The sequence below is a fragment of the Pipistrellus hanaki genome (assembly GCF_964339955.1).
Source record: "Pipistrellus hanaki genome assembly, chromosome: 8".
In the NCBI taxonomy this organism is placed as follows: domain Eukaryota; kingdom Metazoa; phylum Chordata; class Mammalia; order Chiroptera; family Vespertilionidae; genus Pipistrellus; species Pipistrellus hanaki.
Window position 1 is genome coordinate 9,350,501 of NC_140510.1, and position 27,029 is coordinate 9,377,529.

General features: G+C 56.5%; 1 protein-coding gene across 2 annotated transcripts in view; it reads right to left on the reverse strand.

Annotated features, from left to right (window-relative positions):
• GLI2 (GLI family zinc finger 2) overlaps nt 1–25,406 on the reverse strand; it is a 209,244-nt gene extending 183,838 nt beyond the window's left edge. The window contains exon 1 of one of the 2 annotated variants that reach the window (XM_084892197.1): nt 24,847–25,406. The gene's annotated coding sequence lies outside the window, so the exon portion shown is untranslated. The remainder of the gene's footprint in view (nt 1–24,846) is intronic. The other variant, XM_084892196.1, reaches the window with a different exon arrangement.
• Nucleotides 25,407–27,029: the final 1,623 nt, after the last annotated feature.

Here is a 27,029-nt window from a genome sequence, read left to right on the forward strand (position 1 = left end):
CCCAGGTGGGCGAGGCCTGTGGAGCTCCCGGCCCCACAAGCCCTGCTGAGGGGCCAGACCCCCACCCCACGTGGGCTCCTGGATCCAGAAGCCCTCCTGAGGAGTGAGACACTCACCCATCCCCACCCCCCACCCCCGAGCTCCCGCCCCCAGAGGCACTTCCGAGGGGCCATGGCTGCCGCCAGCCTCGGCTGCCACTCTGTCAGGCCCTGGGCACAGGTGACAACCGGCTCCTGTGCCTCCAGCAGCGTGTGGCACCGGTGAGCCAGCAGCGTGGGGGCCTGTGCCCACCTCACTCCCTGCGCCTCTGCAGCAGCTGCGCTGGCGGGAAAGGGCACCAGCGCCTGCCTTCCTCGCCACTTCGCCTCACTCTCTCGTTCGCCCTCGGGAAGCGCGCTCCCTGGCTGAGTGAGGGTACCCGGTCCAGGCCGGGGGGCTCTCCGGCCCAGCAGGGCACCCCCAGGAATCACCCCTTCCACTGAGCACCACCCAGCTCCGCCCAGGCCGCACACCAAGAAGGCAGTCCTCTGCGCGGGACCCCGGGGCCTCGTCCAGGGAGGCCGCATCCCTGGAGGCAGAGGGCCCTCCCGCCCCTCCTGGTGCCTTCCCGCACCCCTTCTCCTGCAGAGCGGCCCAGGCAGGTGGCCAGCGAGAACAGGAATGGGTGCGGAGCGCGGAGGAACAGCCAAGGCCTCAGCCGTGGCCAGAGGGCCGGCGCTTTCTCTAAGACCCTGCCTGGACTCCAAAGACAGAGAAGGCAGGGGCTTTACCCCTGGAAGCCCAAGTCTTAGAATGAATAGCAGGTCCCAGCACAAGACAGACCCCTGGTCTGGCCAATGATGGGACCACATCCAGACCTGGGCACAGGGAACCGGGGCTCCAGGGAGGAGGGCAGGTCCCTGGGTTGGAGGGGCAGTTTTCTGGTGCCAGTGTTGGAGGAGGGGGCAGGCCATGGTCACACACAGACCTCTCCACGGTGGCTCCGAGCAGGGCAGGCGCCAGGCCACGGTGGCTCCGAGCCGGGGCGGGAACAGGCCACGGTGGCTCTGAGAGGGGCAGGCACAGGCCACGGTGGCTCTGAGCGGGGCAGGAACAGGCCACGGTGGCTCTGAGAGGGGCAGGCACAGGCCACGGTGGCTCTGAGCGGGGCAGGAACAGGCCACGGTGGCTCCGAGCGGGGCAGGAACAGGCCACGGTGGCTCTGAGAGGGGGCAGGAACAGGCCACGGTGGCTCTGAGCGGGACAGGAACAGGCCACGGTGGCTCTGAGCGGGGCAGGAACAGGCCACGGTGGCTCTGAGCGGGGCAGGAACAGGCCACGGTGGCTCCGATCGGGGGCAGGCCCAAGGGCTCCTCTCACCTCTCCTGCCCAGCATATCCATGTCAGCGCTGATGTGGCTGGAGGAGGAACACCCCAGAGCAGGCGCTGGGCGGACTGTATTACAGACTGTCTTAACCCTCCGAGGACCCCACAGGCAGCGGCCCCGCCCGAAGGCCACCCGGAGGTTCCGGTGCTAGAGACCTCGCTGGTTAGACGAGGGCTGGCCGCTGCACAGGCTCCGGTCCGGCAGACAGCCCGCTGCGAGGTGGGGACACGACCCAGGGGAGGCAGATGAGGGGCTGAAAGCCAGTGGACCTGCCCCTCAGTTAGGACATTCTGGTCCCCACGGGGGATTCTGGTCCCCACGGGGCATTCTGGTCCCTATGAGGGCATTCTGGTCCCCATGGGGCATTCTGGTCCCAATGGGGCATTCTGGTCCCCATGAGGGCATTCTGGTCCCCATGAGGGCATTCTGGTCCCCATGAGGGCATTCTGGTCCCCATGGGGCATTCTGGTCCCCATGGGGGCATTCTGGTCCCCACGGGGGATTCTGGTCCCCACGGGGGATTCTGGTCCCCACGGGGGATTCTGGTCCCCATGGGGCATCCTGGTCCCCATGGGGCATCCTGGTCCCCATGAGGGCATTCTGGTCCCCATGGGGCATTCTGGTCCCCATGGGGCATTCTGGTCCCTATGAGGGCATTCTGGTCCCCATGAGGGCATTCTGGTCCCTATGAGGGCATTCTGGTCCCCATGAGGGCATTCTGGTCCCCATGGGGCATTCTGGTCCCCATGGGGCATTCCGGTCCCCATGGGGCATTCTGGTCCCCATGAGGGCATTCTGGTCCCCATGGGGGCATTCTGGTCCCCATGGGGGCATTCTGGTCCCCATGGGGCATTCTGGTCCCCATGGGGCATTCTGGTCCCCATGGGGGCATTCTGGTCCCCATGGGGCATTCTGGTCCCCATGGGGCATTCTGGTCCCCATGGGGCATTCTGGTCCCCATGAGGGCATTCTGGTCCCCATGGGGCATTCTGGTCCCCATGAGGGCATTCTGGTCCCCATGAGGGCATTCTGGTCCCCATGGGGCATTCTGGTCCCCATGGGGGCATTCTGGTCCCCATGAGGGCATTCTGGTCCCCATGGGGCATTCTGGTCCCCATGAGGGCATTCTGGTCCCCATGGGGCATTCTGGTCCCCATGGGGGCATTCTGGTCCCCATGGGGCATTCTGGTCCCCATGGGGCATTCTGGTCCCCATGAGGGCATTCTGGTCCCCATGGGGCATTCTGGTCCCCATGGGGCATTCTGGTCCCCATGGGGGCATTCTGGTCCCTATGAGGGCATTCTGGTCCCCATGGGGCATTCTGGTCCCCATGGGGCATTCTGGTCCCAATGGGGCATTCTGGTCCCCATGGGGCATTCTGGTCCCCATGGGGCATTCTGGTCCCAATGGGGCATTCCGGTCCCCATGAGGGCATTCTGGTCCCCATGGGGCATTCTGGTCCCCATGAGGGCATTCTGGTCCCCATGGGGCATTCTGGTCCCCATGGGGGCATTCTGGTCCCCATGGGGCATTCTGGTCCCCATGGGGCATTCTGGTCCCCATGAGGGCATTCTGGTCCCCATGGGGCATTCTGGTCCCCATGGGGCATTCTGGTCCCCATGGGGGCATTCTGGTCCCTATGAGGGCATTCTGGTCCCCATGGGGCATTCTGGTCCCCATGGGGCATTCTGGTCCCAATGGGGCATTATGGTCCCCATGGGGCATTCTGGTCCCCATGGGGCATTCTGGTCCCAATGGGGCATTCCGGTCCCCATGGGGCATTCCGGTCCCCATGGGGCATTCCGGTCCCCATGAGGGAATTCCGGTCCCCATGGGGCATTCCGGTCCCAATGGGGCATTCCGGTCCCCATGAGGGCATTCTGGTCCCCATGAGGGCATTCCGGTCCCCATGGGGCATTCTGGTCCCCATGCGGGCATTCTGGTCCCCATGGGGCATTCTGGTCCCCATGGGGCATTCTGGTCCCCATGGGGCATTCTGGTCCCCATGGGGCATTCTGGTCCCCATGAGGGCATTCTGGTCCCCATGGGGCATTCTGGTCCCCATGGGGCATTCTGGTCCCCATGGGGCATTCTGGTCCCCATGGGGCATCCTGGTCCCCATGGGGGCATTCTGGTCCCCATGGGGCATTCTGGTCCCCATGGGGGCATTCTGGTCCCCATGGGGGAATTCTGGCCCCCAAGGTACCCCCATGGCTATCTCCCTGGTTCTCTTCTCCACTGTCCTCCCCTCGATGACATTCTCCCACCCCGGACCAATCCCACAGCTTTCCCATGGCGTCCGCTACACCAGGTGAGCTTTCCCCTGGCACCGCCTTTCTCGGGCCACCACACTCTCCTTCCTGGTGAGACCAAACTGCACTGAGAAACAAGCAGCGATGGGACGGGAAGAACCGTCCAGACCGGCACTGGCTGCCTCGGAGAGGAAGCGCGCCCAGTCTAGACCGTCCCTCCACCCCTGCCCGTGCTCCGCGCAGACGGCCTCAGGGCCAGACTCCCAGCGCCGGCCGGGCCGGCCGCGGTCACTCGGGGTCAGGCTCCCGGGCGGGCTCTGCAGGGGAGGCATGTGCCTGCTGAGGAGGCACCGGGGGCGGGTGCCAGGACCTGGAAACATGACGGCAGTTTGTTTTGACTTTTGCAAAGAGGCAAACAGAACGCCAGGGCATGTGAGAACAGAGTGGAAAGAGACGGGTGAGGTCTGAGAAACCACCGCGGAAAGACTGACGGCCCTGGGCCCGGAGCCAGCCGCGGCCGGGGGCGGGCCGGCCCCACAGCAGCCGGGGAGCAGGTGCTGATTAGCTGAGGCCCCTCCTGGAAGAAGCTGCGACAGGCCTCCGCACAGCAGACGAGTCCCCGAATCTCCTGCCACCACCTCCCACGGCCCCTCAGGCCCAGGAAAGGGCCACCGCCTCACTTTCTCCGGTCCTTGGCCGGCTCAGCCGTCCCGGCATCCTCTCAAAGGCTCGGGCACTGACCTCTGAGAGGCGCCTGGCCCTCCTCAGAGCCACTCCGAGGCCCCAGCCTGGCTCAGAGTCGCTGGGAGCCCGGGCCAGTCCCGCACCCCCTTCTCTCCACAGAGGCGGCAGCGAAGGGCCGGGGGCGAAGGCCTTGCTCAAAGCTGCTCAGCGAGCCTGTCTCCAGCCCCACCCCGAGGCTGATAGGACATCGGGGAGGACCGAGCGGCAGCCCTGACTCCCCAACCCCTCACTCGTCCCAGGGCTCCATGGAGATCGCACGGGGTGCCCAGCCATGTGGCCTCGCAGGGGCCCTCTGGACAAAGGGAAACCGGCCGAGGGTGGGGACAAGGAGAGTCAGGACAAATCCGGCACAGGGGCCCCGGCCGCAGGCGCTGTGCCCCTTCCGTCCACCTGCTCTGGAGAAGGAGGGAGGCCGCCAGGCCCGGTAGAGGGGGCTGTGTGCCCCATCACTGTGTACCATAACAAGTCTCCTCTTCTGTCCCAGCAGAGGACTGGATGCGACCACCACTGGCCCTCAGTGGCCTCTCCTTCCCGGTTTCTGGCTCCAAAGCGGCCGGCCGGGCCTCTGGACAGTGGGCTCCCGGGCCTGCCACGGCTCTCTCCCCACCCCGGAGAACAGACGCCCTCCCTGCCTGCGGTGATTTACGGCCTCTCCCGCCACCCTGCCCCAGGCTGCAGGCCCAGCAGATATTTTCCACTGCCTCAGCAGCAGACGTCAGAGGGGCCCCGGGCTGGGCCTTGGCCGCGCCCCAGCTTCCCAGCTCTGAGCATGCAGATGGGCCGGAGGCCCGGGCCAGACATCTGGGCCTGGGAACCAGCACCCCGTCCCTGGGAGGGTGAGACAAAGCCTGGGCCCCACAGCCAGGCCTCCCAGCCCTGAGATTCACACCAGGCCCTTCCCACTTCCGCTCTCCCCTCGCTCCCCATGACAACATCTTGAACGAGTGCCTCTGCTGGCAAGCCCGAGCGCTCTGGGGTTCTCTGCCCGGACGCGGCTCCCACGCTCAGCTGTACACTCAGCGCTTGGACAAGCTGCCGAGAGCGTGTGTGGTGCTCGGAGTGAAACCCAAACCTCGGCCCACACAGATGTCCTCAGCGGCCGCGCTCCCGGCAGGTGGGACCCGCCGGCTCCCTCCGCACAGGCCCTTCCCCAGCAGCCAGGGACGAGCCAGACTTTCCTGTCAGTCAGGAGCGCCGGGGTCAGGACGGGCTGTGCTGAGGCTTCTCTCCACCATTTAAGGCGGGGAAAGTCTCTCCAGGGAGAAAAACTACAGACTGAGCTTTCTGCTTCCAGCCAAGATGGAATAACAGGGACAGGTTCCCACCTGAAACCACGAAACAACCAGACAACATATTTCAAACAACGGTTTTCAAGACACTGAACCCCAGGCAACAGACAGTGGTCCCTGGGGAACGGACCCAAGTCCCAGAATGCCCCAGGCTGCCAGGCAAGAAGGGGACCTACCCGAACCTGGTGGGTACGGTGACCTGCGGAGAGGAAGCGAAGTCCGGGAGGCCAGGGCAGCTAGAGTGGGCATGCCCACGTGCGAGAGAGGGCGGGACTGAGACAGAGCCCCAAGATCTGCAGAGGTCTCCCTGGGATACTGCCGAGTGTGGGCAGCATCTGCAGTTGCCCAGGGGCCAGGGAAGAGCCAGCTGAGGGCTGAGAGAACAGCGTCCAGGGCACCCAGGGTCAATGCCTCATCTCGCCAGCCTGGCTGGAGAGCCCCAGAAGTCACAGAGCATTGGGTAGGGAACGCCAGGATTTTGCCTCAATAGCAAGAAATAATTAGCCCCGAGCTCTGGCCCCATCTAACTAATCTTTAACGGCAAGATCAAATGTTCCCAGTAAATCAGCCATGTCACAGAGAAAGGTCAAGAATACTTGTAGGGCCTTGGCCAGTGTGGCTCAGTGGGTTGGATGTCATCCCTTGCACAGAAAGGTTGCCAGTTAAATTCCAGGTCAGGGCATGGCCTGGGTTGAGGACTCTATCCCCAGAAGGGGGTGTGCAGGAGGCAGTAGATCTCACAGATGGATGTTTCTCTCCCCATTCCCTTCCTCTCCCTTTAAAAATAAATTTTAAAATCTTTTTTTAAAAGAATATTTATAGAAAACAAAAAATAGTCAACACCCAATAAGATAAAATTTACAATGTGTAGCATCCTTCGAAGATTATCAGGCATGCAGAAATGTGGGTGGGAGGGAGGTGTCAGAAAAATACAGCCCATAACAAGGAAATGAATCAAAGTGAGCTAGAGCTGACATAGATGTTAGAATTTACAGACAAGAGCCTTAAAACACTTATTATTATATTCCAAATGTTCAAAAATTAAGTGGAGACACAGAATATATAAAAAGACCCAATCAAACTTCTGGAAATGTAGCACACACTGGATGGGATTAGTAGCAGATTAGACATTGTAGAGAAAAGATTCGTGAACTTGAAGAAATAGTAATAGAAATTATTCAATATATATATATATATATATATATATATATTTTTTTTTTTTTTTAAAGGGAAAATTACAAAAGAAAAGAGCATGTAAGATGTGGTACAACTTCAAACTGACTAATATATGTGTAAATGGAGTCCCCAAAGGAGAAATGGGAAAGGGAGGAGGAAAGAAGAAATATTTGAGAAAATGATGGCTGAGAATGTTCTAAATTTGATGAAAACTGCAAATATAAAGAACATGTTAAAAGTAACCAGAACAAAGATTATTACCTGAGAGTCATTCAGGAAGGAGTTCATCAAAGAAGCTAATGTCAGAACTTCAAAAAGATAAAGTAAAACTGGAAGAGTTGGTTTAATCTTTGAAAGCCAATCAATGTGATTCGCCATGTTACCATATCTGACATCAAGAACAAGGATGTCTGTTCCATAGCCAGTAAAACAAGACAAAATAAGTAAATAAGACACCCGCACTGTAAGAAAAGAAAAGAAACTTTATTCTCAGGTGATGTGAATATTTACTTACAAAATCCGAACAAATTTACAAAACAGAAAATAAGAACAAAAAATAATAACAAAAATCAATTACATTCTTAATACTACCCTGTTTCCCCGAAAATAAGACTGTGTCTTATATTAATTTTTTCTCCCAAAGTTGTGCTAGGTCTTATTTTCAGGGGATATCTTATCTTTCCATGCACTAGGTCTTATTTTCAGAGGATGTCTTATTTTTGGGGAAACACGGTAGTAGATTGAAATTTTAAACTACCACTTATAATAGCTTCAAAAAGCATAAAATATTTCAGGAGAAATCTGAAAAATATGCACAATACCTATACACTAAAAACTAAAACGCCGCTGAGAGAATTTAAATACTTTGTGCATTAAAGTACTCAATTTTATTACGATGTCAATTCTCTAAATCTGTCTATATTCATGACCATCTCAATCAAAATCTTTAAGGTTTCTGAAGAAATTTTCAAACTGAGTACAAAATCATATGAAAATTCAAAGGATTAAAATAGCCAAAGCAACTTCAAAAAAAGAACAAAGTTGGAGAGCTAACACTACCTGATTTCAAGACTTATTATAAAGCTCAGTAACCAAGAAAGTATGGTGTTGGTGTCAACACAGACAAATAGATCAAAGGAACAAAAGAGAAATCCCAGAAAGTAGGCCCACATTTATTTGGGAAAAAGAATTTTTTCATAAAGGTGTAAAAGCAACTGGTGCAGAAAGAATAATCTTTGAAACAAAAGGTATTGGAGCAATGAGATAGCTATATACAAATATAAGCAAATAAATAACTTTGATTCATACTTTAGTACTATATGTATTAACATATTAACTCAATATGGATCATGGACCTAAATGTAAAACCTAAAACATGAATACTTCTGAAGAGAAAACATAGGAGAAAATCTTTGTGACCTTGGTTTAAGCATAGATTTCTTAGATACAATACCAAAAGCATGATCTATAAAAGAAAAATGTGATAATATGGAGTTCAGTAAATTAAAATCTTTTATTCTATAACTAGAGGCCCAGTGCATGAATTTGTGCACAAGTAGGGTCCCTCAGCCTAGCTGGCTATTGGGGCCATCTCACCCAGTCTGGATCAAGGCAATTGGGGCTGGCTGACTGGGTGGCAGGGTGGTGGTGGTGGTATTTTGGGGGGTAAGACCACAGGAGGTTGGCTGTGGGAGCGCACTGACCACCAGAGGCAGCTCCTGTGTTGAACATCTGCCCCCTGGAGGTCAGTGCATGTCGTAGCTACCAGCTGGTTGTCTGGTTGTCTGCTCATTAACAGTCACTCAGGTTTTTATATATTCAGATAGGCACTGTTAAGTGAATGAAAGCCAAGTGTTAGCAAGGATGTGGTGAAACTGGAACTCTCATGTTCTACTGGTGGGAATATAAAATGGTACAATCCTCTCTGTGAAACAATTTTGCAGTTTCTTAAAAAGTAATCATACCAACCTCTTGACCCAGATACACCTACCCTATGAGCCAAACATTCCCCTCCTCAGTGTTCACCCAGGAGAAAAGAACATCTATGCCCATTCAATGACTGGCACAGAAATGTTCACAGCAGCCTGATTTGTTTCCCCAGCTGGAAACACCCCAACCTCCACAGCAGGCACCTGAATAAATGAATCATGTTCTGTCCACATGTTGGGACACTATTCAGCAATAAAAACGGAATGGGATACAGATATGTGGGTAAGTCTCAGAATGGCTCTGCTGAGAAAAGATGCACAGTTCCTTTAACTTAGAAAAGTCAACTAATCTACAGCGAGAGAAAGCAGGTCCATGGCTGCGGAGGGAAGGAGAGGGGGTGGGAGGGACAGTCCCCAGGGACAGGAGGAAACTTCTGGGGATGATGGAGATGTTCGCCATCTGGTTGTGGAGATGGTTTACACACATAAGTCAAAACTCACCAAATTTCACATTTAAAAACTCCCTGTGATTGAGAGCACTGGTGGACACACCAGGGAAGGTGGGGGCGCCCTCCAAGGGGCTGAGGGGCCACAGACAATGCAGGATGTGGGCCTTAGGCTGGGCGGCTTTAACTTTCTTCTTGTAAAATCTTTTTTCATAATTATTTAACAAATGTTTGTTTCTGTTTTTGTTTTTTGTTTTTTAAAAGAAAGTTAAGTATACTAATAATTTTAGAACATTTATATACAAACTAGAGACCCTGTGCACAAAATCGGGCCTAAAAGGGCAGTCAGACATCCCTCTCACAATCCAGGACTGCTGCCTCCCAACTGCTTGCCTGCCTACCTTCTGATTGCCCCTAACCACTTCTGCCTGCCAGCTTGATTGATGCCTAACTGCTCCCCTGTCAGCCTGTTTGCCCCCAACTTCCCTCCTCTGCCAGCCTGGTCACTCCTAACTGCCCTCCCCTGACGGCTTGATCGCCCCCAACTGCCCTCCTTTGCAGGCCTGGTGCCTCCTAACTGCTCTCCCCTGCTTGCCTGATAACCCACAACTGCCCTCCCTTGAAGGCCTGGTCTTTCCCAATTGCCCTCCCCTGCTAGCCATCTTGTAGTGGCCATCTTGTGTCCACATGGGGGCAGGATCTTTGACCACATGGGGGCAGCTATCTTGATTTTGTGTGTTGGAGTGATGGTCAATCTGCATATTACTCTTTTATTACCCTGTTTCCCCGAAAATTAGTATCTTATATTAATTTTTTCTCCCAAAGTTGCGCTAGGTCTTATTTTCAGGGGATGTCTTATCTTTCCATGCACTAGGTCTTATTTTCAGAGGATGTCTTATTTCCGGGGAAACACGGTAGATAGGATAGAGGCCTGGTGTATGGGTAGGGACCAGCTGGTTTGCCCTGAAGGGTGTCCCGGATCAGGGTGAGGGTTCCTTTGAGGCGTGGGGTGGCCTGAGTGAGGGGCCTGTGGTGGTTTGCAGGCCAGCCATGCCACCTGGCCACCCAAGCAGAGGCCCTGGTATCTGGAATTTATTTACCTTCTACCATTGAAACTTTGTAGCCTAGAGCGGAGCCAAGTCTCTTATTCACTCCATGGCCAGCAGCCATTTCTATTGGAATTTATTTACCTCCTATAATTGAAACTTTGTAGCCTGGAGCGGAGACCTGGGCAGCCAGGGTGTGTGGAAAGTTTTGCTTCCCCCATTGCCAGGGGCAACCCTAGCCTCCTGCTCTCTCCAGCTCTGTGGCTGCCGCCATTTCAGTTTGGATTTGTTTACCTTCTATAATTGAAGCTTTGTAGCCTTGAGTGGAGGCCTAGGCTGGCAAGGGCAGGAGGAAAGCTTGGCTTCCTCCATTGCCTGGGAAACCCAAGCCTCCCTCCTGCTCTCTGTGGCTGTAGTCATCTTGGTTGGGTTTATTTGCATACTCACTCTGATTGGCTGGTGGGCATGGCTTGTGGGTATAGCAGTGGTGGTTAATTTGCATATTACTCTTTTATTAGGTAGGATGTGTTTTTAGAAAAATTACTTATGATAGTGGGAAGAAAAAAAAACTTTATGTCCAAAAGAGAGGAGTCAAAAAACACATTCTGACAGAACCTAAAGCACATGCCTACCAAAAAGTATTAAGTGAAAATCATAGGAAGCAAACTATAAACCATACAATCTCAGCGCTGTAAAATATGCGGAGGGGGAATAAATATTAATAAAAGGTGAAGACTACAATTAAGTTGACCAAAAATAACAGCACACATTTTTTAATCCAGGAGAACAAAGCTGTTACTGCCCTCTCCGGGTTAGATGATCACTAAGTACAACGACAATGGGGTTAGGACATTCCGGGCCACTCCCCAGTCCTCCCACGAGGGCCCCGGGGTGGGGGGGGGGTGGGACTGGCCTGTGGGAGCCACATGACCACCAGCCTCCTGAAGCCCTGTGCCTCTTCTCTGACCAGCTATGAGCAGGTCGGAGGACTGGAGAGCAGGACCACCATCCTGGCTTGTGGGAGACACACTTGGAAAAGGCCCCTCCAGAGCAGGCAGGGAAGAGGGGCACTGGGTCCTCCCCTCAGGCCCCGGGCAGCCACTGGCGGCATGGAGATTGGTGCCATGGGTACTGTATCAGCACTTTCTAGAAACTCGCTCTGCTGGTGGCTGCTGCCTTCCTCGGCCAGGGACAGAGCACAGAAGGGTCCAGGTGTGGGGAGCACGGGGCAGCCCAGCCACAGCTTCTGCAGCAGACATGGTGCTCGAAGGCCCAGCAGGATGGTGACTGGCTTAAACCAGAAGCACGGAAGCACATGCTAAGAGAATTAGGATTCGGGTTGACTGGCATCCCAATGAGCTGTTCATGTGAGTCTATCCCACGATCTGAGCTAAACCACACGAGTGCCCGGAAGGTGGCAGAGCCATCTTGGGACTCACAGAACCTCCCCTTCCGGCACCCAGGCTCTCGTGAAGGGCCTCTGCAGAGCCCTCCCCTGGAGGCTCCATAGATGCCTCACTCTGCCAGCGTGTGCCCGAGTTCCCCTGCCTCGGCCGCCCTCCCTCTCCTGCCCCTCCGTGGAGATCCAGTTCTGCTCCTCTCCGGGGGAGTCCCTCCGGGCTACTCAGACACACATTCTGGTTAAATAAAGGAGCCACTGCCCGAGGCCCACACCCCAGCTCTTCCTTACTCGGACCCAGGACTCTGGACCCAGGACTCTAACTAACAGCTGCCGGGAAGAGCCTGGTAAAAAATGCACTGCGAAGTGGGAAACTTATCAGCCTCGGCCAGGAAAACAGACAATTCCTGCTCCGGGCCAACATTCCTAGGTAGCCGCCTTGTGAGGTCACGCTGGCCAGTTCATGCCTTTCCTGCAGCAGCCGCCCAGCCGGGCACGGAGGGGAACAAAGGAAGACGCACATTCGAGAAACCTGCTGGGATTTCAGAGGCCCTCGGCTGTTAAGCACGTTAGCAAGGCGTGCACCTGCGGCAGGGAGCTCAGTGAGTGCCAGGCACATGCCAGCTGTTCCAGGAGTGCTGGCTGATCGACTGATGGATTGCAGGAGGAATTCCTTTTGATGGCGAGAGCCACACTGTTCAGATGCAAGGCCCAGGAAGGTCTGAGATTGCCGCCTGCTGTGCGAGTGACTGCAGGATGTGCCAGCCGCTGGAAGAGGAAGCCCCAGGCGGTCCTGTGTTCCTGTGTGTCAGGGCGGGGTGGGGCACCCTGCTGGGCCTCTCTCCAGAGCAAAGTTGGTAACATCTGAGGATGACTCTCTCCCCATGGTGGGGCTGCCACAGGAAGTGCAACAGCATCCTGGCCTCTGCCCATTGGATGCCAGCAGCAACCTCACAGTTGTGACAACCAAAGACGTCTCCAGACATTGCCAGACATCCCGGGAGCACAGGGCCCTGGCTAAGGATCAAACTATCTGCGTCCTTGCCTGGGGCAGATCCGCTGCTCCCAGGGCGGCTCTCAGGAGAAGGTCCTGGGAGGTGTCCACAGGTCTGGCTAGGCTCAGGGCTCTGCCTCCACTGCCTGGGCCCGTGGTCGGCAAACTGCGGCTCTCGAGCCACATGCGGCTTTTTGGCCCCTTGAGTGTGGCTCTTCCACACAAAATACCACGGCCTGGGCGAGTCTGTTTTGAAGAAGTGGCGTTAGAAGAAGTTTAAGTTTAAAAAATCTGGCTCTCAGAAGAAATGTCAATCATTGCACTGTTGACATTTGGCTCGGTTGACTAAGGAGTTTGCCGACCACTGGCCTAGGCGAACATGGGGATTGCCCGGTGTCTCCGAGACTAGTTCACCACCTGCAAAATGAGGCCGTGTTCAACCAGCGACATGCACGCTCTTGGCATGCAGCAGGCACTCAATAACACTTCCCAGCGGCTTGCACCAGCTCTCTGAAACCTCAGCCAGCATCTTCAATCTCTCCAAAGCCAGGGAGATTCTGCTGGAACTCCACTAAGGCCTAACCAGGGCCTCAAAAACTGCTGTCCAAACACTTGGCTAAGTTATCCCACCTTCCTATTCTAAGGAAATACTCAGAATTTCAGGTAAACATTTACACACCAAAATGTCCACTCCAGCGTTATCTACAGTAACAACACCGGAAACAATCGAAATGTCCACGGATTAAAGAAAGTGAAACAAAATATGACAGAGGCAAAGAAACGTTATGTGACCACTTTTTAAAAATCACATAAAATTATTCACTAATAGCATAGAAAATGTTCATCGTTACAAGGCTGCACGGAAGCACATGCTTCAATTCTGTGAGAAAATATAGAGCAAAATATCATTTCATGCAAAATAACAGAGAGAAAGAGACTGAGAGACAATTTAATAAAGTTCCCCTCTTTGTGCTGTTTCCTATTTTGCAAGTGTTTGGTTTTAAAAAAAAATAGCATGTGTTAGTGTTAAGCATGTAGAAAAATATTTTGTTGTTTTTCACATTTTCACATCAGAAGAGAAGATTCATTTGCTTGAGTCACCAAGTTTTAAACCATAGTCCAGACCTTGAACAAGAGCCCCCAAGCCAAGCAAAGAAGAGAATTCAGAAACCTAAGGAAATTAAAGCAAAGGAAGAGGGACGGCAGGGCGTGGCCCTGGGAGAGCTGAGGCAGCCTGGGGCGAGCCGGGCTGCCAGGGGGACAGTGAGAGCCCGGCTCGCCCGCCGCTGCCCGCAGGCCTGTGTGCGGGCTGGGCAGCGGTCAGGCGGCTTGTGGGCACACGTGGTGCTCTCTCGGGCAGCCGGTTCGTGAGGATGCCAGGAGATGCTGTGCTGGGCAGTGGTCCGAGAGCGTGACTCCCACTGCTGAAGTCACAGTCAACAGATCGCACACCAGGGGTTGGGGTGTCTGTCAGCACCCCCAGGCCCTGCGAATCAAGGCTTCCAGTTGCTTCTACAAAGGATGACATTCCTCCTTTCCAGCCGGCCCGCTCATGGTGGGCCCCTGAAGGTGGGACGTGGTGGCAAGGAGGGACCACAGGGGCCTCATCTGTGCTGGGCAGAAAGCTGGGTTTGGCGCCTGGGGCCGAGGGGGCCTGGGACGGAGGGTTGGACCTAGAGAAGGAGCGGCACCAGCTCTCAGTGCTGCACACCAGCAACCGAGCGGAGACGGAGATGGAGCAGCCGGGCGGCGTGCCCTCATCTGCTGTACACGGTGCCCGCAGGAGCGGGGACTGCACAGAGGCCTGAGCACACGTGGGCAGCCAGGAAAACTGCCTCCAGATCCGCTCAGTCCCTGGACGGCCACCCTCTGAACCAGCCGCACAGGAGATGGGGCGCATCCACAGGCCCCAAGTTCAAACCTGTGAAAGGGTTGTTTTCATGTTCTCTCGAAGTCCTTGCTCACATGTACGCGAAAGAGTAACATGAAGCTAAGAGTCAGCCCTGCAGGACAGTACAAATCACAAAGCCCCAAATGCTGGCCCAGCCCTAGCCCCCGCCTCCAAGGCGGCAGGACTTCAGTGGCGGGAGGACCACCGTTCCCAGGCCCTGACCCTGAGAGGCAGGCTGGGCTCCTCCTCAGGCCGCATCAGTGCTCGCACACGCCTGTGAGATCCCTCTGCGCTGAGCGAGGCCTCGGAGAGAAGCCTGGGGTCCTGAGGCTCCGGCTGCCGCCCACCCACCAGGCTCTCCCTCGCCCCTCGCTCAGGAGACGCCAGGCACAGTACGGAGCTGCCCTCCTGAAGTGTGCGGACACCAGGCCGGCACGGGAGTGTGCTGTGCGCTGGGCCAGGGGCCGGCCGCAGAGTGCGGGAACCTGGGCTGGCCCAGGGCGGGCAGGGCGGGCTCCCGGCAGCTCTGAGGCTGGAGGCCACCCCACTGTCACTCCTGCCAGTCTATTTCCTTCCTCCCCTGAGGGAACCCTAAAGACACCACAGGTAGGCCCTTGAGTCAAACCTCGGTGTGTTCAAACTGCCCAAAGACCTGCTCAGACTGTGAAAGCCCAGCTGGACTGAAGAGGGTCGGATCGCCGGCCACCGCGGCCACGAAGCCACAGCACGGCCACCGCGCTCCCAGCACACGCGGTCCTTCCACGGGGGCCGGGAAGAGCCACCCTGGCACCCTCGGCCAGGCTAGGCCACAGAACAGGCAGATTTCACAGCTCACGGCGCTGGCTTCTCAGGGCCTGAGGGCTGCCTTTCACAGAAAACCAGTGGCTGTCCATGCCCCTCCCCGCCCTGGCCACGGCCTCAGATGGAGGGCAGCCAGCCTGTGTGCCCGCCTCCGGCGGCACAGCTGGCTAGCCTCTCGGTCTTTGGAGGCCAGTCCTGGCTGTCCACCGGCTTTGGTGCAGATGTCACAAAGGAACATCCCAGGGGGAAAACACAGGGCCCTCGCTGCACCTGAGCGTCCCAGACAAAGTGCAGACCCCGGGGCCCACACCACAGGAGCTCTCGTTCAGGAGTTCTCGGCGGGGCCTGAGACTCGGCATTTCAACGAGCTTCCCAACTGAGGCCCAGCCAGGGGCCCAGGCAGCTCGGAGATGCCTGAGGCCCATTCTCGGCTTTTCCCCCATCACTCACTCCCAGTTCTGACTTCAGTCTCAGGCCACTTCTCTTTTTTGTGTAAGTGCCTCGAAGAAGAAAAAAAAAATCTTCTAATTCATAAAGGGGCCTGTTTGTTAAAAGTCTTACTGATGCATGCGTATAACAGAGTAAATAACATGTCCCATGTCCCGTGTCCCGTTATCCCACACACCCCCTCACCAGGAAGAGTAACCTGGCACATTCTATCGTAGATGGAGACATCTGCCTGGCATTTGGAGCCCGCTCCCTGCTCCACACCCCCAGCAGCATCCTGGAAACTCCGGCTGCGGGACTGCTGAGTCGGATTTCCTGCAGAAACGGGCAGCGCAGGCCCACCCTCAGCCCGTGACACAGAGCTGTCCCCTCACCTTGATCTCCGCAGACAGGGAGGACCAGCCCTCATTACGCTGTCACCGCCTGACACAATGTATCACCACGGCGGGCTGTCTGAATGATGTGCCTTCAACCTGTCATCCGACTGCAATGACCTCAATTGTTTTGGTGAAGTAAAGTCAAAACTCTACCCTTATCTCCAGGGATCCACGACGTATGTATGTGTCAGCTCTCCCTCCCACCGGTCTACAGCCTTCAGGAAAGTCTGAGGAGGCCCTGAGGGCCGAGTGCTCTCCCCACCCCTCCAATGTCCCCCAGTGCAGCCCCACCCAGGCCCCCTGTGAGCACAGGCCAGCTGAGGAGAGGGGCTGGCAGGAGGTGGGGCCGACCCTTCCAGGTGCCTCCTACACTGTCCCCAGGAGCAGAGGCGATAGCCGGACCCCACACCCAGTCTTCGGGACTCTGGTCCTCATCCCGGTTCTCAGAGGGGCTGCGAGGGCAGGGCTGCTGCCCAGGCCTCTGAAGCCGGGAGCCCCTCCTTCCACAGAGAGGTCAAGCAGCCTGCCCCGGGTCACCCAGCTCTGAGTGAGGAGCCTCACTCTCCCTGAGGGCAGCCCCATGGGGCTCAGGCTCAGTTCTCTCCATCGTGCTCTCCTCCATCACTCTCCCTCTCTTCCTCAGCCTGAAAGGACGCTGTGGCAGGGTGAGGGATCAGGGAGGTCTGCCCGGTTTCCAACCCACCACCACCTTCCTGGGCAGGCACCAATGCCCGACTGGCTCCCGGATGGTCCTAACCAGCAAACGACAAAGAGTAAGGCGGGGGCATCCGAGCCCCTTTGCGCGCGCGCCTCTGGCTCAGACATCCTCATCCTTCAAGCCTTCCTTCCCTCCCCACGTGGTGAGTCCCGGGCACAGGGTGCCTGCAGGGTCAGGCTGGAGTTGTTTACACGCCTTTGTGACCTCCCCAGACGCAGCTTGGTAAGACTGCCGTCCCCTGCCTCTCCACCCTGCTTGGGCAACGAAAGATTCTCCAGGAAAATCAGCAAAGGAAGAGCCGGTCCCCGGCCACCGGGGTTTGCCAGCGCTGCGAGCACTGACACACTCGTCTCCCCAGTCACAGGTTGGAAAATATGGACTTGCTTCTCTTTTTTTTTTTAGCTCCCAATATAATGAATGAGTTTAAATATTAGAAGTTGAAATTATTAAGTAAATCATTTCACCTGCAAAGCTTCTATTTGCATAACATTAATTCATGATGGCAGCTGAAACAAATTCATCACATTCTGTATATTAGAAGCTGATTTATGCAGGAATTGAAAAAAAAATCATGAGCTCAAAATTATGTTGACATGATGTGGGTGCTCAATAGAGAAAGATTTTTCTCGTTCTTTTCCTATTTTTTTTTTTTTTAAATCATCCAAACAACTGAATTATGGTAAGCAGGAGAAGGATTTGAGAAGAGGAAGCCGGCGAGGGGCTGGCGCCCGGGAAGACGGATAACGCCCGGCTCACGTGTGTGGCGGCGCTCGGTGCGCGCACAAACGCTCTCCAGTTATGAATGTCAAGTATGCCACAGACACTCGGGGAAATCATTACCATTCATCACCGCTAACCGCCATTAAATCTCAATCAATTCAACTTAGCACAAGTGTACTTGAGCGGCCCTTGCAGTTCCTTCTGAATGTGGCTCAAAAGTCGAGCTGACTTATTGCATTGTCCACCACACAAAGCGGCATTGCTAAGCATCGGCTGGACTGGCGCGGATGCGCTTTTCACATCCCAGGCATTCAGAGATCTTTCTTTTTCTGAGCGCCGAGAGTTCTCCAATCCCTGCAGGTCAAGGCGAGTGGGGGCAGGCGGCGGTGGGAGAGGGGGTCACTATTTTGAGAAACTACCATTCCTCTGCGTTTGGGTGTAGACGGGGCAGAAAGAAGCTCTGACAGTCCATCTGTGATCCTCACAGAAGTAACGTGGCCTGTCTCCTGGCTCTGGTGAAGGCTCTCAATCCCCTCTGCAGACTCTGAGCTTAACTCCAAACCGCAGCTTCGGGTCTGGCCTGCTGGCTTTCTCTCTGACTCGCCAAGAGCAGGGTCCGGCCTGTCCCCACTCGCCAGAGCAGGCCGGGAGGCGGCCGGGACAATGTGGCCATTGTTCAGCCACAGACCAGGCAGCAGGCAGGTGGGAGTGCAGCGCCTGCACAGGGCACTAGGGCACCCACCATCCCCTGGATGTGGGCATGGTCCCCAAGGGCTGGGCACCCGCCTCCTCCAGGATCTCCAGGGCCAGTCCTGGGGGGACGGAGGGGGTGATGGGAGAGAACGCTGGAAGGAGAGCAGGAAGGAGAGAGAGAGAGGAGCGAGAAAGGAAAGACACACGGGAGGGAGGATCAGAGGAGAAAAACAAGGTGGAGGAGAGATAAAAAGATACATAAGGAAATAGGAGCTAGAGGAGGTGAAGAGAGAAGAGGAACAGAAGGAAATAAAAGAAGTAGGGAAGAGAGGAAGAGACAGAGAGAAGGAGGGGGTTGGGAAGGGGGAGGAGAAGGAAAGAATTAATGGAGAGAGAAGAGGGAGAAAAGAAGAGTCGTGGGAGAGAGACTGACAGACAGATGGATGGTAGAAATGTGCTGTAGGCTGCCAGGAAGCCTCTGGAAAGAGCAAGAGTTCACCCTGTTTCACAGAGGGAGCCGCTCCAAACCCAGCCGAGTCAGCAGAGCATAATCACACCAGGGGCTTTGCTTAATTACAGGTTTGAGAGCGAGGGCTGGGGGAAGAGATACTTAACTGTGTCCCAGGGAAGGCCCCGGCACTCAGATGGTCTGTGTGGTTGAAGAACACAAAGACCCCACCTACACACATACCACACACACACACTCTCTCTCTCACACACACACACACACACACACTCATTTTCACACACACACACTCTCTCACACACACACACACACTCACACACACCACACACACACACTCTCTCACACACACACACTCACACACACACTCACTCTCACACACACCACACACACACACTCTCACACACACACACCACACACACACACTCACTCACACACACATACATACACACACACACTCTCACACACACACTCTCTCTCTCTCTCTCTCACACACACACACACACACTCCACACACACACACTCACACCACACACACCACTGAGCAGGAGCCTGGACAGCCAGGCAGGGGTCTGCAGCGTGTAGACTCGGGCTGGCTGGGACAGCCATGGGGGAATGAGGGCTGTCATGCTCGGTTGGGACAGGAGTGCCTGGCTGAGGCGTCCTGGTCAGCAGGGAGGCCCCGGCGTGGGGAGGCCCTGCCTCTGCCTGCAGCAGGGCCACCCACCCTCCCCACCCCCCACCCGCTCGGAGGCCAGGGCCTTCCCCCAAGGGGGGAATCAATCCCGCACTAATGAATAAAAAGTCCCCTTTACTTCACTATGTTTTTGGTTCATTAAATTTTCCACAGATTTGCAGAGAAGAAAACATAATCAATAAACCCTGACAAAAGTGGATGTGTGAAAAAGGCCTGAGAATGGAAAAGCAAGATAAAAGTGATATCTGATCACAGATTTCAGCCACGACCAGCGGAGGCCGCTGGGGAATCAATGGACCATCACCCTTTTGGGCTTCCCTTCCCTTTGCTGGCACTCCTCATTCCAGACAATAGTAAATGCACTACAACTTTTTTCTTATGCTAATGCATGAAACCCGGCACTCGGCTAAGACCCTCTTCCCTGGTTTCTTAACCACACACATGCGCACACACAAAGCCACATTCACTCACTCAACTTACACCAACATCACAAAGACAGTTTGCTGTGTTCTCTCTGGTCACATCTTAACTAAGTTATTTCCCCCGTTTGTATAAAAGAAACTAGACTCAGAACAGCACAGGATTGCTGAGGGCGCCTTTGCTGATGAAGAAACTGAGAAAATAAGATGCTAACCACGCAGAGCGTATGCAGTGACGGCTGCCGGGCTCTCCCACGGCTTTAAGCATAGTTTGAAGGGTAAGGATGTATTTGTCACCCTCAGAATCTACAAGCAATGATCGATGTTTTCTTTCCTTAAAGCCTTTCTATTCCGCAGCAAACGCTCAAATTCATTTCAGAGAAGATGAGTCACGTGGGGCCTGGAGTCCTGCATTTATCTGAAAACCAGGAAGCTGTTCTCTTCACCAGAGGACACACCGAACGCGCTGCCCACAGGGGCTGCCCACGGGAGCAGGCGGAGCAGCCTCCCGCCCGTGCATGTGGCAGCCGTGACCTGCCCCTGAAACGGTGTGTTCCGCTCTCTGGGGCCATCACCGAGCCCCGCTCCGCACTTTCTGGAACCTGAGGTAGTTTTTCTCTTTGGCATTCCTCACGGGTTCACTGGTCCCTGCCTCTGCCGCTCACTGAAAAGAAAGGGGGCTGCCTCCCTGGGGTTCCTTTGCAGAGGGCGCCCGCCCAGCGGGAGCAGCTGCAGCTGTCCACCCCGGGCGACGAGGCCCCCTGGTCCATCTGCCTGGAGGCCCTCGAGTGCCAGGACCCAGGCCCTGGCACAGGTAGAAATCACCCCTGGGCCAGGGCTGGGTTGCACCACCTCCCGCAGGCCCGCGTCATGGGCGAGCAGCCCTCAGGCGAACGGAAGCCCCACTGAACACACCCCTCCACCAGGAAGAGACAAGCGGCCTGACCCAAGAATGCACACGACGGAGGACTGGGTTTTGCCCTGGACTAAGCCAGCTACATGTGTAGGGGTCACACAGGCTTTCAAAGCGCACGTGACAACCTCCAGGTCCCAGTTAAAGGGGATGGCTGGCGTCTCTGAAGTGAAGTGCCCCCCTACCCACCCCTCAGGCCCCGATGGATGCAGGGTGTTTATTAGGCAAATATCCCATTCTGTCCGCAGGCTGCTGAATCCCCTGGCCTGCTAATCCAGTCCCAGGGGCTACACTGTGTACAGGGCACTTGTGGGAGCACAAAAAGCATGAAGTATTTGTGTATTTTTCAGTCTGCAGTGCAAACAAGCCGGCTTCGGCACACAGCTCCCAAGACCCCTGAAGCCCGGCAACCAGCCGCTGACCGGTGCCCTGGGTCCCCTCCGCGGGCCGCAGCACCCCCGGGGTCCCCTCCGCGGGCCGGAGCACCCCCGGGGTCCCCTCTGCCGGCCGGAGCACCCCCGGGGCAGTGGCGTGGCCTCCGCCCTAACGCTGTTGGGCCAGAGGGGTCTGGTCTACCTCTCACACACACTTCAAGGGGGCAGGCCAGGAGTCCCCTGCAAGGCTGAGGAGCGTGGGAGGCTCTGTGGATGGAGTCTGCCCCTTGTGTGAAATCCCCTCAGAACGATTCCCACGGAAGGAAAAGCATCTCACAGCCCCACCTCGTTCCGCAGTGAGCGGCCCCGGTTTGGAGTGTTTCTCTCCGCTCCCTCTCATTCGCACCTACTGACTTAGAAAGCGGACAGCTCTGACCACACTGTCACCCGGATGCCCACCACGGGAGGGCTGTGCACTGCGGGGCGTCTCCTGGGCCCCAGGCTCCCGCCTGGAATGGGACCTTCCTGCATTCCTTTACATCCCCCAGAACCACTCAACCTCAGGAAAGCAGCCGATCTCTCAAAGCACGGAGAAATGCAAAACCACCCCAAACATTTCAAAATCCAACTCTGAGACTCTCAGAGGCGTGACAACTGTCCCCCTGTCCGGGTTTGAGTGGAACTTAAATCCGGGAGAGGACATCTCCACGATTTCCTGTAACCCTCTGCGGCGCAGGGAGCGGCTGCGCGACTAGGAAAACGAAAGCAAGAAAGATGAAGAGGAGCAAGGAGGGAGGTCAGAGGCTGGAGAAGAGAGGACGGCGCATCTCTGGTTCCAGATCCCCGAGTCTAGAATGGCTGTCCCCGCAGACCAGAAGCGTCAGAGCATCAGAACTCCCGGCAGCGGCTCAGCCACGGTGCTCCCTTCCCCTGGGAGGCCAGCCTGGCAGCCACACCATGGACTTCCTCGGGCTCCCAGGCCCGAGGCCTGCAGGAGGCGGGGAGAGGGAGGAGACCTGCCAGCCAAGGTGGGAAATGGGCGGGAGGATCCCGGTAGGTGAGGAGCAAACAAACAGACTCCATCAGGGCCTGTGAGGAGCCCGCCTATTCCCCTGCTGTCCACCGCTGTATATTTTGGATTTCGCAGTTTATTTACTTTACTTTTTGGCACCGAGCCCCCTGAGCATGCCAATACAATATTTGTTTAAACACTATTTTATGCCGCTTGTGAGGGAAACGTTTACTTTCAAATTCTCCAACATCCCCAGAGCCTCGTCTGCAAACAGCCTGTGAGCGTTTTACAACTGCTCCTTTATCTGAGGCCGGGATTACAGCGCCCGCCGGGCGGGGCCGGGCGAGGCCCCAGCGGGAGGCCGTGCGCCCAGCGCCCCAGCGCCCCGGGCAGGGAGCGGAGCGGGGTGGCCCGCGGCCGGAGGCGCTGGGGAAAGGCCTGCAGCTCCAGTCCGATCCACTCCGAGAGCCAGGGAGACCCACACCAGAGAGAGAGCACTCCGGGGACCAGAGACGGCCCTGCAGTGCACAGGCCACGGGTGCAGCGCGGCTCCATCCCCAGCCTCTCCCGTGGAAGTCGGGTTTCCTAGGAAATGACAGCGATTCACGCCGAAGGACTCAAAGGCGCCCAGTTGGGTGGACTTCAGCTCCCAGACTGGGCTGGAGTGTGCGCGAACGCACACACACACCCTCACACTCACACACACACACCCCCTCACACTCACACACACACACAGTCACACACACACCCTCACACACACACACACAGTCACACACACACACAGTCACACACACACACACAGTCACACACACACATACTCACACAGTCACACACACAGTCACACACACACCCTCACACTCACACACACACAGTCACACACACACACAGTCACACACACACACAGTCACACACACACACAGTCACACACACACATACTCACAGTCACACACCCTCACACTCACACACACCCTCACACTCACGCACACACACACCCTCACACTCACACACACACACACACACCCTCACACTCACACACACACACACAGTCACACACACACACCCTCACACTCACACACACCCTCACACTCACACACACCCTCACACACAAACACACAGTCACACACACAGTCTCACACACACACTCACACAGTCACACACAGTCACACACACAGTCACACACACACACTCACACACGCTCACACACACTCACTCTCACACACACATACACACACACTCACACACACTCACACACACTCACACACACTCACACACACACTCACACACACTCTCACACACTCTCACACACACACTCACACACACTCACTCTCACACTCACACAAACACTCACTCTCACACTCACACACACACTCACACACTCACACACTCACTCTCTTACACTCACATACACACTCACACACACTCACTCTCACACTCACACACACACACTCTCACACTCACACACACACACACTCACACACTCATACACATACTCACACTCACACACACACTCACACACACACTCACACACTCACTCTCACTCACACACACACTCACACACTCACACACACTCATACACACACACACTCACACACACTCATACACACACTCACACACACACTCACACACACACACTCACACTCACACACACACACACACTCACACACACACTCACACTCACACACTCACACACACTCACACACAGCACACCGCCTTCCTCTCCCCTCCCCGCACCCCCCCCCCCCACCGGGAAACGCTCCCTCCCCAAACCCCTAATAGGATTGGCGCCCAACTCTCCCCGCGCCTCTCCCCATCCATCACACACAGATCAGGTTCCAGTCGTGGATTTTTCAAATTCCTCAGCAAATATACTTGTTGAGAGATTGGCTCGGAGGGTGGGGTACGGGGGAGGGGGCTGAGTGGGGGCGGGATGAGTGCGGGTGGGGGACCCGGACCGGCCGGGGCTCATACGCGGATCCCTGCGGGCAGCCCAGCCGATCCCGGGCGGAGGGCAGGAGGAGGATGAGGGGGGAGGTGAAGAAGCAGGAGGAGGAAGAGGAGGGGGAGGAGGGGGAGGAGGAGGAGGAGGAGGAGGAGGAGGAGGAGGAGGGGGAGGAGGAGGAGGAGGAGGAGGAGGAGGAGGAAGGCGGAGGGAGAAGGGAGAAGGGAGAGGGGAGCTGGCCGAGGGGGAGGGGGCGCGGGGCCGGAGGAGGGGAGAAGGAGGAGGAAGAAAGAAAGGCCGGGCCGGGACGTGTGGCCAGAGAAGTGCGGTTAGAAGTTCACGACTGGGAGCTGCAGCCCTCCACCCCGCACGCTCACTGAGCACTCACTGCCCACTCCCGGAGGCCAGCAGCATCCCAGCCTCCCTGCCACCTCCCCCCAAAAAGAAAAATAATAAAATAATAAAAATACAGCCCCCGGTTCCGGCGGTGGAGAGGGCCAGGGCCGCCTGGCTGTGCACTGGAGAGAGAGGCTCTCTCCCCCAGGTAGGAGGGGGATGCAATGCACCCCGCCCCAGTCACGTTCCTAGCCCCGACCCCGAAACCTGGGTCCCCATCCCAGCGCCCGGCACCTCCGGGACGGCCCAGCATCCCCGCCGCCGGGATTCGGCCGGGTAGGGGCGCTCCGCGAAAGGCAAGCAACAGAAGGCCGACGCAACTTCGCCGAGAGAGACAAAAGTTTACCTCCAGCACGCAGGTGGCCTCCGGGGAGCCGGGCGCCGGCTGCCGGCCCGCATCCCAACGTGGCCGGCGCGGGACCGGCCGCCCGGCCGCCGGCTGCCGTGCGCGGGGCTCCGTCCGGCCGGGCCGGCGGGCCGGGCACAGAGGGGACGGAGAGGCGGGCGGGCCGGGCAGAGAGGGGACGGAGAGGCCGGCGGGCCGGGCAGAGAGAGGACGGAGAGGGGACGGAGAGGCGGGCGGGGGCCCGGCCGCCCCGGACGCCGCGCGCAGGGGGCTCCCCGGGGCTCCGCGATCCGAGCGGGCCGCGCCGCTTCCTCCAGCTCCTCCGGCCGCCCGGGCCTCCCTCGCCGGCTTCAGCGGCCGCCGCCGCCGCCTCTCGCTCCGGCTCGAAGTCGCATGGATGGGAGTTTGGAGGAAAGTCCGCGGAGCCGTGCTGCCTCGGCTGGCGAGCGGCGGCACTCCCGCTCCCGCGCCGCCGGACGGCGCAGCGCCCCCGCGCGGCACACCGGGCGCCCGCACCCGCCGGCCGGGACCGGGGAGGGGAGGCCGCCGGGGACCCGGGAGGAGAGGCGGCCGGGACGCCCCTCCCCAGCCCCGAGGGGAGAAAGCACCCCTACAAGGAGAGTTCCATCCTGGGAGGGGAGAGCGCGCCCGTCTGCAGCACTTTATTTGGGGCGCCGGGTGGGTGGGGGTCGCTAACTCAAGTCAGATGAGCCGGGAGCGGAGGCGCTGGATGCTGTTTCCAATCTCTGACATCACCGCGCCCCACCGCCCTCTTCCCCCGGCCGGAGCGCCCGCCGCGGCTCCCGGGCGCCGGCTTCTCAGGGCGCAGGCGGAGACCCGGGGACAGGGAAGGGTGGGGGTCCCTGGCCCCGGCGGACCCTCTGCAGCCAGCAGGGCATGCAGGTGCCATGGGTCCTGCCTGGGCGCCCTGCCTCGGCGGGTCTGGGTGGCCCTTGGAACGCTGGTTGGCGAGAAGCGAGGCAGCCTTCTAGGGTTAGTGCTTGTGTGTTTTGCTGGGAGGACTTTTTGTTTTGTTTTGTTTTTGTTTTGTTTTGTTTTGTTTTTAGAGACTCCACTGGAGCTGCCGCAGCCAGATGGAAGTAATCAGAACAGAGGAAGAAGGGAGGAAAAAACCTCACTGAATTTTGGGGCCAAAATGTGTATGCGTGTGTGAAAGAACTTGTTAAGCAAACTGGTGACTAGCCCAGGGCCCTGGAGCTGCACCACAGCCAGAACCGGGGTTCGGAGTGGGGAGAAGCGTGGGGGCCGCTGGCCAGTGCCCCCTGGCCCTTCAGGGACCACCAGCCTGTCCAGAACTGAGGGTCCTCACCCATTGGGAGAATTTTTTATTTTTCTTCCGAACATTTGTGGAGCACCTACTATGTGCTGGGGAACAGGTTTTATTTCCTTTATTTTATTTAACCTACAAAACTCCGAGATAGGTCTTAATGCCCAGTTTTACAAGGGGGTTTTACTGAGGTTTAAAGACGTTAAGTAACGCGTCCAAGGTCAGAGCACTGAGCCAGGAGTGCCAGTAGGTGTAGCATCAGATCGGTTCACCCAGATTCACCCAGGCCCGCTTCCGGCCTTGGACCTTGTCTGGCAGCAGGGGACCCACAGGCTCTGAGACCCAGCTCTGCCGCCCTGTGGGGTGTGAGCTTCGCAGGCCCAATTCCTGATGTAACTCCTTGTTTTCAGCAGCCTTCTCCCTATACCACTGAGCTTCCTCTAACTTTTCACTTTTTAATCAAAGAAGGAGCATTCTGATTCCCATTTCCTCTAACCCTCCCCTTTCTTCCTTTCTCCTTACCTGCAACTGTATGAGAGAAACATCAATTTCTTCTTGACCTAGAGAAGAAAATATGCAGAACAATATTAGAGCAACTGATGCTAATTTTGTTTTTCTCAAATGGGCTATCCCGATGGGAGGAGGGAACCTGCAGGGATTTAAAAAGCAAACTTGCAGAAGCCAAAGCATTTATTAAAGGGAAGTGAAATCTGAAAGGGGCTTTTTCTTTAAATATGATCAGATTCACCATTCCTCCATGCTATTTGTTTAAATTTCTGCTGAGCTTTCAGAACACAGACTCTAAGGAGACAGAAAAAGTAAACGCTCCCTCCCGTCCTTGGCCATATTTTAATGACCCTATTCATATCTGCGGCAGGAAGTGTGGGGAATCGGC